General features: G+C 45.1%; 1 long non-coding RNA gene across 1 annotated transcript; it reads right to left on the bottom strand.

Moving 5' to 3' along the window:
* Positions 1-2,981: 2,981 nt before the first annotated feature.
* Positions 2,982-12,673, bottom strand: LOC135824531 (uncharacterized). The gene is made up of 3 exons (XR_010554874.1): positions 12,552-12,673; positions 7,645-7,735; positions 2,982-3,186 (listed from the first exon to the last, which is right to left on the bottom strand). It is a non-coding gene; the product is annotated as an uncharacterized LOC135824531 (long non-coding RNA).
* Positions 12,674-13,086: the final 413 nt, after the last annotated feature.

Below are 13,086 nucleotides of genomic sequence, written 5' to 3'. Positions count from 1 at the left end.
CTGTGTTTGGTTTGCATGAACACTTGGTCACAGATATAGATTTGCATGTTTTTGCCGATCTGTTCTAATTCCCCAAAGCTATGCAATATTGGTTGATTTTATCTGTCATTCCTACCTCGATCTATAGCTCAGCTCTCATTGACTATTCTGGAAGCTGCAGAAACTGTTGTAAGTGCGTGTGTGTTTGTTTTCGCTTTTGTATTATCTGGCCGTAGTAGCAATACTCTGGTTCATACAGTTATTTTTGTAATCAAGGAACTGAAAAACAAGGAAAGAGAGCTCACATTCCCGGATGTCTAGTCCAGCACAGCAAGCGTGCAAAACCAGCCACGAGCCTAGGCGCGCATGTGCCTTATGCCACCTACGGATACAGCAGGTTGTATTTGAGATGTTCTATGCAAGGTCATCCTTGAAAGTGCATTTGGGGTTAATAAGACGTATGCATCTTGTTCCCTCCATTTGATCTTGAGGGGCAAGTCCATAAAAACGGTACACACTGCGATACCAATCCTGCATTAAAGGTCATGAACTATGCATGATCATACCCACAAATATACTACAATTGGCTGTACCTGCCAAATATGGGACAAGTTGCTCATCAGAAAGGTGGTGGCCATATTTTATGCATAAGTATAGGATATTAGAGAGGTTCCGCATAACGTAATTACGTTAGTAAAAAACGTAGTCGATCTACGGAAAGTCTTACGTAAACTGCATGCGGATCTGGGTTCCGCCATACGGAGTTTTCAAATCACGTAGCTGCCCTTGGCAACTCCGAACGCGGCAGTGTACGACCAGATCGACATGGGGAAAGAGTCATAAATTTGTACCCAATCCATTAACGGACCAGCTACGTTATCAAAGCCCTATCTACGTACTCTCCGTAGACAACTTTCCGTAAGTGGAGTGCAAACTCGCGAATTCACGGGTTTTTCCCGCCCACTAACGTAAAGTTGCTCAACTTTACGTAGTGCGGAACCTCTCTATTATCCAAGAACGATTACGTTACCTTCCGAATGTCATCCCGACTGCGTAGCAGGAGAGATTATATGAGAGTACGGCAACACCCCAGTGGGCGGGTCAATATCCTACTTATTTCAGGTACATCTACGCATTTTGGGGTTCCACGCAACTGCATCCCGAATACAATTACCAAAAAGAAGATGCTGCCTTTCTTTTCAATCCAGTCAAGGTTTGAGCGCGATGGAGACAAGTTGCATTTGTAGTTGGACTAAAGAATTGATGAAGATTGCACTGCTATTTTATGCAGTATTGACGGTCAATGTGATCCAAATCACGGCGAGATACGTCATTAGGTATCCTAGTGCGGACTTCCTTGTCATTGGATGGGTGTGGAACTTGCAACGGTTTGGAATCCTTGTTGAACACTTTGCGTGCAGGCAGTAACTACATTGTACACATCGTCGGACATTGGCGCCAGTGAGTAAAGTGGATTTCGTTGTATCAAGACTCTTGGTTGTATCACTATCGGCCGCTATGCAATCAGAAGAACGTTGACCTTGTTATGGGGGGGGGGAGTGCGCACGCATGTGCGTGTGTGTGTGAGTGTGTGTGTGGGGAGGGAGGTGTGTGGGTGTGTGTCTGAGTGTGGGCATGTGTGTGTGTGGGGGGGGGGGTGGGTGGGTGTGGGTGTGTGGATCTGTGGGTGTAGATGTGTGGGTGTAGATGTGCAAGGCTTTGATTTCTCTGTCTTCTCTTCTCTCTTCCTGTCGGTGTCTCCCGCTTCTGGTCCGGCATGACCCATGCTTTATGCGCGCTTGTTCCTGTTGATGTGATTTTTAAGCAAGTCATGCATGTGTCTACTGTGTCCTGCCACTACTCCAGCTTTGGGCGTGACCACGATATGTCTCCCCATTTCCTCCATTATCCTTTCTTTTCTCTTTGTGCTAAAAGCTTTCTTCTCATCGTGTCCACGATTTTCTTCTTCTTTTTCTCCTTTATTTCTTTTTTTCTTTCCTTCTTTTGTCTTCTTCCTTTGCTGAGAGCCTTGTGCTCCCATATTTCCTTTTCATCTGTGTCTGCTGCCGAGTTTCCCATTCCTGGTGTTACTTAGACTTCATTCGCTTCCTTGTCATTGGACATGTTCAGTCCGTTCGGTTTGCGAATTCAAATAAACACAACCAACAAACCATGAGCATATTGGATTTGTAGCAGCATCTATGTTTTAATGTTCTTGCGGGAATCGCACTGGATACAGTGTCATGATAATCACTGCAGGTCGCACCTTGCATGCAGATTACTTCACACCTTATCTACATCATACATGCATTGCTGAGCTCTTCTTCTTTCACACCCTTGAATATTCTGTACAAGATGTTTTCCTCTCGTTACGGTATCTCTCCTTGCACCTGCAATTAGTAATTTCACTCAGATGGTGAAACGTTGTGTTGATTTCGAGTTTAGAAAGAGTGAATGAGAACTGATGCGCTTCGAAGTCTCCTTTGTGTCGTATTGTGGAGTTGAATAGTGATTGGAGTTCGTTGTTTGCTTGTGTGGAATCTGGTTTTGGATGCAGTCGCGGAGGTAAGTTCTCTCAGTTTAGTTGAGTGCTACACTTTTACTGTACCGATGGTACACCCTGCATCGGCATGCTCCCACCCGCTCACGGTTCTGTGTAGTGTATTTTGTCGCCGGGTTTCTGAGTTAAAGGACTCCAGTGGGAAGATGCATTGCATGGAATCGAGAGAGGGTGGGGGCATGCCAAAGCAGGGTGCACCGTAGTAGGTACGGTAAAAGTGTATCCAGTTAATAATGAATATCAATCCTGCGCGGGGTTGTATTGGCTATTATTTCCCGGTCAGCAAGGCTCCTGATTGGCTGAAACAGGCATATCGAACTATACCATGGGATAAACACTATTTACCCACCCTGTATTTATGTTGTTAATACCAAAATTCATAACAACATGATTTTGCAACAATATTCTCAATCGCATTCCAGCAAACTCAAACTTACAATCTGGAGCACAAAAGTGGGATCCTGCATTAGGTGCATTAATATGTACACCATTAAGAAACCAATTTCCAAGACTATTACAAGAAGCTTGGGCTCTGTCATGGTAACCCTCATTGCATTGAGGTCTTACAGTACGCCTTCTCCAGCCTTGCATGTTGGTGTGAGGAAGGGATCCACTTCCATCAAGAAAATAAATTTTTGGACAATTTCCTGTAAACACGGGACAAGATAAACAAAATAATTGCAACAAAACAGATTAACGAGTGTGAACCTTATCAAACGCCAATGCAAGCAAACATCGACTTATGCCTCCGCCGTTGCATAAGTTATGCTTTGGCGGAAAATTTGGATTTTACTACGCCAAAAAAATGCGAGGGAAACCTTCGCTTTCGTGGATCTGCTTTGGCGAAACCTGCATGGGGTGGCTTTGGTGTGCTACTTCTGGCACTGAGTTCTGATGTTGTTTGGTTGCCGTTTGGTACTAGTATTCAGTTTTCATATTGTTCTTCTTTGCCATTGTACTGTCTGTTCTGGAGATCTTAAAAACAATACTGCATCGTTATGAGTGGATAGTTGGTGAGGGAATCCGTCTCCCAACTCCTTGGCCCCGATCGCAGACGAACTCCCTCCTTCTCTCTGCAAGCAATGCTTTCATCGGAGTACGCAACACTAGGACTGCAACCAGCGAGTACATGTAGCAGTGTACTCTGCCACACCCTCGCTGCAACTACAGGCATCCACGCAGTCGCTGGAGTCGATGATGGATCATGGAGGAAGCAACGACATGCTGCTATACAACTGTTTGAATTTGTTATCGATGATGTAAACAAAACTAATATTAAAGGGGCACTCCGGGAATATTTTCGGTGGTGTGTTCTCTTCATGGGGGCCTTATATGGCCCCCAAGGAATGGGGAATCGCGAAAACTAGGCCCAAAAAGTCGATATATGAAGCTAGGGAGGGCCAAGTTTGTCTCCTCTTTTGATGGTTTTGATGACGTCACGTGTGATTAGTATTCAAATTCTCTGCATTTGAAGATCTTAGTTGTTTGAATTTTCTGGTGATGAAGAACGATGTTTGGTCAACATTCCCAAGCTTCACAACTGCGACCATACTCTAAGGAACCTGAAGGACCTCCTGAGGTGCCACTGGTAGAAGCGCAGCCTGATGACGGCCAGGAAATTGGAGCGGACGACTTCACTGGTCGACAAGGAAATAACGATTGGTGTTCCTGCCAGAAATGTGGGGTGATGCAGAGGGCAGTCGATTACCTTCGCTGTCGAGAGAGCGCTGCAGCTGTTAGCATTGACAGCCCTTTGACGTGCGTTACACATCACCCCGACTTCGTGTCAGCTTGTCTAAAAAAACTGTTCTGACCATATGCCTCACGACATATAGAGAATTTCGGGATCCTCGTACGCGGACCAGTGAAGTCGTCCGCTCCAATCTCCTGGCCCTCATCAGGCTGCGCTTCTACCAGGGGCACCTCAGAGGGTCCTTCAGGTTCCTTAGAGTAGGTCCGCAGTTGTGAAGCTTGGGAATGTCGACCAAACATCGTTCTTCATCACCAGAAAATTCAAACAACTAAGATCTTCAAATGCAGAGAATTTGAATACTAATCACACGTGACGTCATCAAAACCATCAAAAGAGGAGACAAACTTGGCCCTCCCTGGCTTCATATATCGACTTTTTGGGTCTAGTTTTCGCGATTCCCCATTCCTTGGGGGCCATACAAGGCACCCATGAAGAGAACACACCACCGAAAATATTCCCGGAGTGCCCCTTTAATACATCCGAACTGTACTGGAGCGCAGTGAATGTGCCCCAAATCGACGAGTGTACTTGACAGGAGACATCCAGCAGCCTCTCTGTCATCCACGGTAGCTCTAAAAGTGAAGGTCGCTTCAACTCGGACAAGAACATCTAAAATTTCATAGGACATGGACTGTAGGTCTAAATGCTGCATTTGCATTCTCTCCGCCAAGGCAGAGCATTGAATAGCACAGTACGTGTATGTGTGATCAGCAAAAGCGGCTGGGGCAGTCATATACTTTTTCCCTCCGCAAAAGCGGTGCAAACTTTTCGTGTGTGACCGCGGCCTTACAAACGCTGATTAAACTACGAGCTACGGCTTCAAATAGCAAGATCTACCTTATAGGCGCGAATAGAAGCCCTGAGGCTCTATTTCTCCACAAGACATATTGACGGGGGTAATATTAGAGAAACGGCTCCATTGGAGAGAGGCATTCTTTTAGAAATATCAATAATTGGTTTCGCCCCATTCCTGCTGATCAGTGCATGCAGCAACTGCACTCAATCGTACGGTAACCACCCGTGTCTGCAGTTTGCGTGCAATAAGTGCACCCTGTTGCACGTCCATACTGCACACGGTTCATGTACTGCACTGCATTATACAGACTTTGCACACTCGATTATAGCCCCGGGCCTTTAGAGACCGGGCTTTACTAGAGACCGGGCTTTACTAGAGAGGTTTTGCATTCCGAATTTCGGAATGATTTTCGACTGTGCTTTTCCGAAAAAAGCGCGTTCCGAAAAACGGTATTTTCAGTGTTTTGCATTCCGAAAATCTGATTCGACTTCGTTTCCAAGGGTTGCCATGCAAAACAAAATGGAGAGCGTCGAAGGGGTTGAGCAGGATCAAATCCATGTGCGCAGGTCAAACTGAATTTGGGTGCGGTTCGAAGACGAGGATGGACTGATGGTGGACCAAGTGATCCAACAGCTGAAGACGAGGTTGGCGAACTACTGTCTTGTACTGTTAGTAGGCTCCAGGGCAAAGGAAGATAGAGTGTGATGAAGTGTGAGAAGATTAAGCAACATGGCGAGATCAGCGAGAGCAGCAAAACCAGCAAAAATCAAAATTACATACGTGGAAATTTTTTCAAATAATCGAGAGCAGCAGAAAGCAAAAATACAAACATGAAAAATACACTTTTTTGCATTCAAATATGCACTCCCAAACATGAAAGAGCCGAAAATCTATTTTCGGAAAACCATGCACTTTCGCCACCACACTTCCGAAAGTTCGACTACTTTTTCGACTGCTGCCGCCACATTCCGAAAATAATTCCGAAATTCGGAATGCAAAACCTCTCTATTATTTCGATTCCGTCTGAGCTTTATTTCAGAGGGGCTCTATTTTAGAGGGGCTCTATTCGAAGGGGGGGTTGTATTCGAGCCCGTACGGTATACACCTGCAGGTAGTAGAGCACCTCTTCTAGGACTGAGGATATGTCACCCATCTTCATTCTTGGGTTGTCGATCAACTCGATCAAATCCGTCGATCTGCAATATCACGCGGCAGTAGGCTCGCGGCCAGTTTCAGGACGTAAAAATATCTTGCTTTGATCGCACAAATGAGGCATGGGCAGCGGAAACCAGGGGTAGGTGATATTTGGCGAGAATGAGTTCTTGTTGTCTTTGAGCTGTTCACAAAAGGAGTCATCTATGGGCCAAATTTTGGAGCTCTAGGCACCTTACAAGATGGAAAAAATAACACCCGAAATCATGGGTGAAGGTCGACAAAAATGATCAGCAGAAAGCAAAATGGAACGCAGTTACAATTGGCTCTGGTGGAGTGGTTGAGAATAATTTAGCATATAAGTTTCCAGGGAGGCACAGAGTACTATCGTTAATAGCGATTAACATTACTGCCTGCACTTGCTGCCATGAACTTGAAAACTCTATCCCTGTCATACGCAGGTCTGGTTTTGGATGCAGACTTGTTAGACAGAAAGAAGCCAAGCAGGTGAAGTTTTACATGGCTGGCAAGAACCTACAAGACTAGATATGCATGCTGGGTCAAGCCATACATCCACGAAGCACGTCTCGCTCTCCTACGCACAACCATTCGTACATACATGCATTATACGGTGACAAATTTCATGCACGCAGCAAGCATACACGTCTACTTGCAATAATTCTATTCACAAAACATCTTGTATCAAGTTGATTGTTCCAACTAGGAACACACACAGTGACACGTCTTGCCAAACTTGACACTTGACTGACTCACGACTGCCATCTGGAGCACACGGGGAGCACGCTGCACCTTCCTCTCAAATCAACTTCATGACTATTATCCCCAAAGTCGCAACTTCTAAGTTCACCTTGTATCAAGATGCAATTTAGTGAAATTTGGAGATGACAGCCATTGCTTTCCTGGATGTAGCCATGGCTCTATGTGGCAATGATGTGGAGACTACTCAGGTGAGTTAATGTCGGCATTGTGGTGGTTTGTTCTTAACTCCGTTGTGTACGCTGTACCAGCGCTCGTTTTTGGACCCAAATTTAAGTCGTATTTTGGGCCCATTTCGAGGTGGTCTCCAGTAGTTGCAACGAGCCCTTTTGTATGGCTGCTGTAGACCCCAAAGGAAATCTAAAGTAAAACCTGGTTTTAGCGGCCTTTTCCATGCATTGGCAACTCTACACTGAACCTGTTGGACCTGCTTCTAAAGACCAGCTGGCTTTAACAAACGCTTTTGCTTGCACTGCGAGGTGGTTGCTGAAACCAGTTTTTACTTTGCTTACAAATGTTGAGCGAAGCCGGAGAAATGGCTCAGCCCAGCTTTTCTGGTTTTCTCAGACATGATTTCTTAAGATAACGGGTCTCATACGGCACCTGAATACTTCTGCAATTACGTACTTAACCTGGCTTTGCCGGCGGAACAAGAGATACATGAGTCTACGGGTGATGCCAAACAGATTATCGCCACTATGGCGAGGGCAGCCTGCAACTGAACACACACACATACACACACAAATACACACACATACACACACATACACACACACACACACACACACACGCACGCACACCCACACACACATACTTTGTCCAAGTCATCAATATTGTCGCTTATCCTTCGGCAATTTGAACTTAGATATTGGACAAAAAAGTGTGCACTTAAGGTGATACAACTTGGTACAGTACGATGGATGGTAAGGTATAGAATACACAACTAGACACGAGAAATATATTGTTAAAAGAAAGGGTTCATGTTTTTCGTCGTCTTCCTCGGCACTGCTCTTGGCGCTGGTGACACATATTTTTGCTCGACATCTACTCCCTCGCTTTCGAAAGCTCATCTCTCTTCCTCACCCCGCCTGGCTATTTTCTAAAGGGAAGTCGACCGTGATGGCCGTCTTTTCTATAGGACTTTGCTTGTGGAGAATGGCTGCCTATGTGGCTCAAATCATTCGCCGTTCTTTGGAAAAATGCCGTTCTTTGAACGATGACGCGTAATAATAAATAATATTTCGACGGGTTTGTGTACCGGTCATGTCAAGAACAAGAAGTCGTACAACTCCCTGGTCAAGAACCACCTTTCCGCTTCCGTCGGACGCCACCACCCCATGATCAGGCGTCAGATGTGGCTCCTTAACGGTGGGGGAGGATAGATCAGATCCACCAACCATAGGCCAAAGGCCTAAATCCCATTTCCACATCCATGTTTTACTCATGCCAGGCCACGAGTTCCCAATTAACTGTGGGTCGCAACACGGTTGGAAAAATCCTTCCGCTTCCAAGCAGGACTTAGACCTGGTACCTCTCGTTTCTCAATCATGGTCTTAGACCAACCCACTGTGCCTGCCTGCTACTCGTACAGTACTTTTATCGTTTTGGTGCTGGACAGAGTGTTGAGCCGGAGGTTTGAGAACTACGATCTGAGCTTGGGGACCGATCCCCGAGGTAGGCGATATCGGCCGTTTTGCAAGGGCACTGTATACTGTAACCACATACCATCGATCCCGGCTTTTGATTTCAGATCCTTGTTGATGTTGACATCACTTGTTTATCTTGCCTTGCTGCAGTCACGCCACCAGCAGCTATCTTCGTAACTACTCCCTAGACGCGTGGTCATTTCTTTGCTGGCATTGTTAGTTGACCTAACCCTGATTGCAAGAGGACGTAAAAATGGAACTGGGTGCGAGCAGCCGATTGTTTTCTTGCGCTTTGCGCTACTCTTGCTGGTGCAGTGTGACAAAATGTTCTGATGCATTGTGGTGTCAATCAGAATCACCTATCCATCGCTGTCGAAATCCAACAGAAATCTAGGTAGACAGTTCCAGTATTAGTTAGCTAGCCTCGTTCGGAAAAGTGCTGAACATCACGCAACTGCATTGTAAATAAAGGGTGAGGTTGTCAACTGACAACCACTCTATTTGAATTGCAACTAAATAGAGCGGTTGTCAGTTGACAAACCCCCTTGCATACATGTTCCAGTTTTGCCGGAATTCGCAGCATGCAGAGATGTGTGGGTTTTCCTCCGGTTCGGTGAGGAGCAAGCGTAAGTCATATCTCCATTGTGTACATTGTACCAGCGCTCGTTTTTGGACCCAAAATTCACACGTATTTTGGGTCCATTTCGAGGTGGTCCCCAGTAGGTGTCAAGGTGTCCGTAAGTTTTAAAAGCAACGAGCTCTTTTGCATGGCTGCTGTAGACCCCAAAGGAAACCTACTCGCAAAATTTGAGCGAAATCGGAGAGATGGCCCAGCCCAGCTTTTCTGGTTTTCTCAGACGTACTCTTATGGTGGCTCGTACCCTAAATCGAAAACTAGTCCTTTAAGCATCCTTTTGCCAGGTTTTTGGAGTAGAAATATCATGAGTTTTGCCACTCGCGGCTGCGAACCTCCCGGTGAAAACTTGTTTTCTTCTTTTTCGGTACTGGTTTCGACAAGAATAGCTTCTATAATCGACTCAAAGGTATGTTCTGGTGGTAACAGAAACATTTAACTTGGTAGGCACTTTTTCATCAATCAAAGGAACATACTTATCAGATTTAAAGGAAATCCAGAAACATGGGAAATTTTGGGCACAAATTATGCGATCGAGTCCACCAACTGAACCAGATTTTGAACAGTCAGACGTGCACAATCTAGCACAAAAACTGACAGGGAGTACTGAGACATTCCAAATCCAGAAAGCAGCTTCAATTTACTAGTACTTGATGGCAGCAATATGTAAATTTAACCCCAAATCGACAAATTGATAGCACTTGACAAAGTATAAGTAGTGAATGGGCTGCTGGTAGCTCCAGTGGAATATAACTTTGCAGACTCTTCCAATCACTATATCAGTATACCTCTGCAAAATTTGAATGAAATCTATTGGGCCATTATGTTCGACTATAATGTTTGGTCCATTGCACATGTCAGCTAACATTGGATTCAGTGAACCGTGAATCAATGTGAAGTCACATTGATTCAATGTAAAATATCTAATGTTTAGAGTACAAACCACATAGCTGGCTTTACTTCTTGAACAAATGAAGAAAATCTATAGGTCTAATTTCGGGGAGCACCCCGCGGAGTACCGATATTTACGACCTAACCCTCATGAGATTGTTAGTATGGGCAGCCAAGAACCCTGAAAAGAAAGCCAAGCCATCCTATTTGGCTTAGCTTGACTGCAGAAGTCACTACTCAGATATCTGAAAAGAAAACTACAACATTTAGTTTGAACTCTACAACAGAAGAGGCAAAATGCTGGAAAATGTTTTTTGTGAAAAATGCTCCAAAAAAGCAGACATTTTAAATCGGGTTTTAACCATGAAGAAGTGCTTCACTTATTCCCATTTTCGGGTCTGACAATATTCCGGGAGCATTAAAGAGCTGTGCAATTTTGAACAAAATCGATGGGGCGTTTGCATTTTCCGATTTGGGTACAGAAACCCTGCATAAACGTGTGTATGTTTGTTTTGAGGGGAGGGACAGGGGAGAAATGGACAAGTATCTTCCTGAAAATAAATCGCTATTTACGGAAGAGGAAGGGTGAATGAATTAAATTTTTAACACTAAAAAAAATCACGGTTCCTTGAGACTCGGCTGGAAGCCGAGCTTTCCGCATCCGCAGGAACGCCGCCACCCTCTTGTATGAAGGCACTAAACCTCACAATAATCACAGCCGCACTGAACAAAGGACAGTGAGAACCCCATTCCCCTCCTTACTATACCACTTGACATGCAGTGTAAACGTAAAAGAATAATAGACAAGTGGCATAGTAAATAATTCACCGTTCCTTGAGATTGAAAAAAAAACAGATCGTTCAGCCTGGGTGTGATGATATTGTGAGGTGTTGTGAAAATTTTAAATTACAGTTTTTTGCTTTTTGCTAATTTCCTACTTCTTGGACGGGGCCCGGTGCGAAGACAGACCTACAACAGAAGAACCCAACACTGACCACAAAAATTCTTTTTTGGAAAACTGCCCTAAAGCCGTTTTTCTTGCCTTAAGGGGGCAGCCTACACATAAATTTCATATGGCATTCAATTGACCGCAACTTTGGTGTTTCTCAATGGATTTGAGTGAAATTTGAACACACACTCCTGCCACTATGCTGGCCCCCAGGACATGATTTACAAGTTCTTGCGCCTCATTGACAGGCTTTCCAGGCCGGAAAAACTCAAATTTCCAGCATAGTGCCACGGTGTGCGAGCCACCCAGGAGCCAAACAAATGCATTTACAATTTTTTCACATTTTTCGTACCCATTCTGTCCGTGCGTGGGACCCAAACCTAAAACAAGTCCAGAAGCAGCCATGGGTGGTGGGGTAGGGCCCCTCAACGTGGCCCTGCAATCTGTCACAATGGAACGAGTGGGCGTTCTCTCACAGACTCCCACAGACCCAAGTCAATTTTTGAATTTTTTTAGGTTTAGGACGTGCTACGAGGTCGTACCTTTGATACAACATCCAGTGCTGGGACGTCCACAGCAAGCCATTTCCACAGCGCTGCACACCAAATCCAGGATACTCTCAGAAACCGGCAAAGACTACCACTCACGTTTCACTACTGCCTAGTAGGCTAGTACTGAATCCTACCTGACTTCTTGACACGACTCAAACTTGCCAAAGTCACTAAATCAACGTCAACTACAATAATTAAGCCACATATCTGCAACGTCACGAGGGTGCTGGCAAAAGTCCTGCTGCACGGCGGCGGGCAAAGCCCGCCGCCGTGCAGCCCAATACGTGGTTTTTAAAGTTATTTTTTGGACTTTTTTTTACTTGGAGCAAAATTCTGCACACTTTCGCGTGTTTCCATAATACGACAAGTTGCGCACAGTCTGCTCAGATTCAAATACAGTGCTGCCAACAAATGACAGCGTGCAACAAAAAAATCTTTCCTTGCAAGGGCACATTTTCGGCCATAACTCTTGAACGGCTGGCCAGATCGGGACACGATTTTCAGAGAATTTGCAGCTAGTCATGCTCTTTCAACTGACGAAGCACTCAATACGAATTTACAAATTCGAATTTTCTGCGAATTTTTGGGTAGTCTGCCACCTTAATACAAACTGTAGACCGAGTGAAGATGAACCAACCAACTTCAAGTGAAGAAGAACTACGTATGCTGTTGACATTGGACTACAAGAAACAACAAAGAGCAATGAGGTTCATCGTTATCTACTATATCTAGATTCCGTCATATCTGAGATTATTGTTTCGGGTATCCCCCAATAGAGTAGCCCGTAAGAAGGCAAACCGTCCGTTGACCTCCCCACAGTAGAAACTGAATTAAGAAACACATTATTAAAGTTGAGCTCTTACCGGACCAAAATCCATGGCGAGGACAGTTTTCAGACGTGGTGGCTGGTTGACCTACTTCTAGCTGTTCCTGTCGAAGATGAGAGAGATGTCAGCTTGGCATTGAGATTTTATTCTTCCAGCAGGGGGGGGGGGGTCCTAACAAGGCATGGGCATCTGTGTATTATCTTTTTAAGTACCGGTATTTGTGTACCTGCGCTCCAACGTGCGCAACATGGTAGTACCGGGCACCGCAAAAGGCCGTTGTTTAGATTTTCCAGAGTTCTATGACCTGCAGATTTCCCTTTTAATGGACTCGGGCTTCTGCGCGCGCGAATATCACTTCGAAGCGCACGAGACGTATTAGGGGTTTGTGTTCCTGGTTGTTGTTGTTGTATTAGTCGCTTGGGCACTTTCAATTTTCAAAAGTCCTGTGTACATTTGAGTCCAACATTTCTAGCGCTATCCTAGCTGATAGAGTGGGTCTCTAGGAGTGTTTTGGCACTAGGGTGCCATCTCGGAGCTGGGGCATAAGGGAGCGGCGAGTGGAATACTGCGT

Source organism: Sycon ciliatum, chromosome 9 (genome assembly GCF_964019385.1).
Source record: "Sycon ciliatum chromosome 9, ocSycCili1.1, whole genome shotgun sequence".
Taxonomy (NCBI): Eukaryota; Metazoa; Porifera; class Calcarea; order Leucosolenida; family Sycettidae; genus Sycon; species Sycon ciliatum.
This window is presented reverse-complemented; position numbering and strand designations above follow the sequence as displayed.